Below are 4070 nucleotides of genomic sequence, written 5' to 3'. Positions count from 1 at the left end.
GCCGAACAGTGCACACCATTTACAGTTAGACCAGCATCTATAGCCAGGTCCACATCGTCGGGAAGAACAAAAGTTACCTCATATCCACCCGGGCGAGGAACTACAGCAGTGACCGAAGCAGCACCAAACGTAGAAATAACAGAATGGATAACGTCCCCATGGCTTGAAGTTGTCGTTTCCACAAAAACTGTACGACGCATAACTTCCATGACCTTCTTGGTTGATGAAGACATCGTCAAACAACTTGGAAAAATAAAAATCTAGCAAAAAAAAAAAAAGAACTACACGCTCACTAGGCTTAGCTGTTAAATTTACACTAAGGCAATGAGGAGCTCGAAAAACACGTCTGTACTCGTTGACGAGAACCGGCGCTTTCAACGTGGTATGAACGATGACAGTTTAATTCTCTTTCTTATTTGGTGTTTTAAGTGTTACTCTAAAAGAAAATCGTTGTCGCAGCCCAAAATTTCCTAGTTGTGAAATATAAGAGATGCTTTAGGAATTCACTTTTACTGGAGGACGCTGGAAAGTGGAGCCTGATAACTCTGGTTTGCGTTACACATCCCCGGAACTACACGAGTGTCATTTCGGGGGTATGGAAACTGTCGCTCACAGGCGTGTGTGTCATTGACATGGAACACTTAAATTGATCAATTTAGCCTCTGAGAACTTTTCTCAAACGTCTTTTAGTCACATGTTGGTGTTTATGTCTTCTTTATATTTCTTTCGGACCTACTTTCGCAAAATCTGGTATTTTACTCTCGTTACACAGGCCCACATCCCATCACTTACAGATGTGTGTGCAGAATTTAGATTTTAACACGAGCTTGCATCGGGATTAGAATTATTTAATATTCACCTTCTTTTATTCGTCATTTGGCTATACACATTAATTTACCTGTGTTTATTAACGTGTATTTTGGTTTCCATCGGGAGAAGTCGTGTGTACTCGCCTCCTTCTCCCCTACAACAAAATAGTATTAAACGCTGGTTACCGTCTAGTGGGAGTGCCTCAGAAGTCGCTCTTTTGTCTCTCGCTAAAGAAGTGTATGGATATTAATGAAAGTACGTTGCAAAACTGGGAATAATTCTCTGACGTTATAGAAACAGAATGAATAAAGGAACAGCACCTGTCACACTCGGCTACTACCGTTCGCGAGTCGGAAGCGTGCCACGTACCGAGTTCCTACTTATCTGAAGACGTTTCCTTCGCGTTTTGCTTTCACTGCTATGTTTTCAATTTTGCTTTTACTGTTTTGTAACTTTTTTTTTCTTGTTGTTTCTACTCACCTATTTTGTTTTATACCCAATAGCAAAGACTCTTGTCGTTATTGGAAAGTTAATTTTCAAATGTACATACATATAAAATAGATATTTGATTTATAAATAAGGTGTGCAATCGTCGGTGTCTCCGAGTGAAGGCTCTCTCTGCTGGGTTATATTTCTAGACAAAGTAATTTTACAAAACGTAGCGAACGAACGTTATGTAAGGAAACTCGAAATATTTGTCGCATCGCCTTTTCTGTGTAGCAGACAGATCCCTCGACAATTGCTTTTCTTAGGCAAAACGTGCACGAGCGAGACAATTTTGTGAAATAGGGAAACGTTTTAAATTCCATCTGTATAAGACTGCCTTAGATTGATGTGGGCTGGATCTACTCATTAACGAAGTTTCTGTTTTGTAGATTTCGCACCCTTTGTGCATTCCGAAGATCGACCCGCGAAGATAGTTTATTTCTTTTCTCTCCAATATACGTCTGATTGGAGGGGTTTGGTTTAAAGTGAAATGGAACGCGGCTCACGCCACCTGCTTAGAGAGCTGCTACTTTTCTTGAACGATCGCAGGAAATGAATGTTTGAACTTCGTTTTCGAAGCGTGTTTTATCAACTGACTTGTTGATGGAAAAGTTGATTAGTTCCTATAACAAAAATGTTTTCCCAACAGTTTACCATTATAAACACTTAGTATTAAGGCACTTCAATTGAGCCAACCACTTTCTTTCTCTCTTTCGGGAAGGATTTTTTATCTCTTAAATCAGAAATTGTGAAAAAAGTGAGAGGTATCGATCAGCTCTTTGCGAGACCTACAAATTTCAACGTGAAAAAAAAAAAAAAAAAAAGTCATCATCACCCGGTATTCCCAGGTGGTCACCCTCCCAAGTACTAACCGGGCCCGCCGTTGCTTAGCTTCGGTGATCGGACGAGAACCGGCGCTTTCAACGTGGTATGAACGATGACAGTTTAATTCTCTTTCTTATTTGGTGTTTTAAGTGTTACTCTAAAAGAAAATCGTTGTCGCAGCCCAAAATTTCCTAGTTGTGAAATATAAGAGATGCTTTAGGAATTCACTTTTACTGGAGGACGCTGGAAAGTGGAGCCTGATAACTCTGGTTTGCGTTACACATCCCCGGAACTACACGAGTGTCATTTCGGGGGTATGGAAACTGTCGCTCACAGGCGTGTGTGTCATTGACTTAAATTGATCAATTTAGCCTCTGAGAACTTTTCTCAAACGTCTTTTAGTCACATGTTGGTGTTTATGTCTTCTTTATATTTCTTTCGGACCTACTTTCGCAAAATCTGGTATTTTACTCTCGTTACACAGGCCCACATCCCATCACTTACAGATGTGTGTGCAGAATTTAGATTTTAACACGAGCTTGCATCGGGATTAGAATTATTTAATATTCACCTTCTTTTATTCGTCATTTGGCTATACACATTAATTTACCTGTGTTTATTAACGTGTATTTTGGTTTCCATCGGGAGAAGTCGTGTGTACTCGCCTCCTTCTCCCCTACAACAAAATAGTATTAAACGCTGGTTACCGTCTAGTGGGAGTGCCTCAGAAGTCGCTCTTTTGTCTCTCGCTAAAGAAGTGTATGGATATTAATGAAAGTACGTTGCAAAACTGGGAATAATTCTCTGACGTTATAGAAACAGAATGAATAAAGGAACAGCACCTGTCACACTCGGCTACTACCGTTCGCGAGTCGGAAGCGTGCCACGTACCGAGTTCCTACTTATCTGAAGACGTTTCCTTCGCGTTTTGCTTTCACTGCTATGTTTTCAATTTTGCTTTTACTGTTTTGTAACTTTTTTTTTCTTGTTGTTTCTACTCACCTATTTTGTTTTATACCCAATAGCAAAGACTCTTGTCGTTATTGGAAAGTTAATTTTCAAATGTACATACATATAAAATAGATATTTGATTTATAAATAAGGTGTTCAATCGTCGGTGTCTCCGAGTGAAGTCTCTCTCTGCTGGGTTATATTTCTAGACAAAGTAATTTTACAAAACGTAGCGAACGAACGTTATGTAAGGAAACTCGAAATATTTGTCGCATCGCCTTTTCTGTGTAGCAGACAGATCCCTCGACAATTGCTTTTTCTTAGGCAAAACGTGCACGAGCGAGACAATTTTGTGAAATAGGGAAACGTTTTAAATTCCATCTGTATAAGACTGCCTTAGATTGATGTGGGCTGGATCTACTCATTAACGAAGTTTCTGTTTTGTAGATTTCGCACCCTTTGTGCATTCCGAAGATCGACCCGCGAAGATAGTTTATTTCTTTTCTCTCCAATATACGTCTGATTGGAGGGTTTGGTTTAAAGTGAAATGGAACGCGGCTCACGCCACCTGCTTAGAGAGCTGCTACTTTTCTTGAACGATCGCAGGAAATGAATGTTTGAACTTCGTTTTCGAAGCGTGTTTTATCAACTGACTTGTTGATGGAAAAGTTGATTAGTTCCTATAACAAAATGTTTTCCCAACAGTTTACCATTATAAACACTTAGTATTAAGGCACTTCAATTGAGCCAACCACTTTCTTTCTCTCTTTCGGGAAGGATTTTTTATCTCTTAAATCAGAAATTGTGAAAAAAGTGAGAGGTATCGATCAGCTCTTTGCGAGACCTACAAATTTCAACGTGAAAAAAAAAAAAAAAAAAAGTCATCATCACCCGGTATTCCCAGGTGGTCACCCTCCCAAGTACTAACCGGGCCCGCCGTTGCTTAGCTTCGGTGATCGGACGAGAACCGGCGCTTTCAACGTGGTATGAACGATGAC

At 39.9% G+C, this 4070-nt stretch overlaps 2 non-coding genes across 2 annotated transcripts; both read right to left on the bottom strand.

The window, feature by feature from the left end:
- Positions 1-2119: 2119 nt before the first annotated feature.
- Positions 2120-2238, bottom strand: LOC143231215 (5S ribosomal RNA). Its single transcript, XR_013016842.1, has one exon. It is a non-coding gene; the product is annotated as a 5S ribosomal RNA (ribosomal RNA).
- A 1713-nt stretch (positions 2239-3951) lies between these two features.
- Positions 3952-4070, bottom strand: LOC143231213 (5S ribosomal RNA). The gene has a single exon (XR_013016840.1). It is a non-coding gene; the product is annotated as a 5S ribosomal RNA (ribosomal RNA).

Source organism: Tachypleus tridentatus, chromosome 10 (assembly GCF_004210375.1).
Source record: "Tachypleus tridentatus isolate NWPU-2018 chromosome 10, ASM421037v1, whole genome shotgun sequence".
In the NCBI taxonomy this organism is placed as follows: domain Eukaryota; kingdom Metazoa; phylum Arthropoda; class Merostomata; order Xiphosura; family Limulidae; genus Tachypleus; species Tachypleus tridentatus.
Note: the sequence above shows the minus strand (reverse complement) of the source record. Positions and strands in the feature narration are given on the sequence as shown.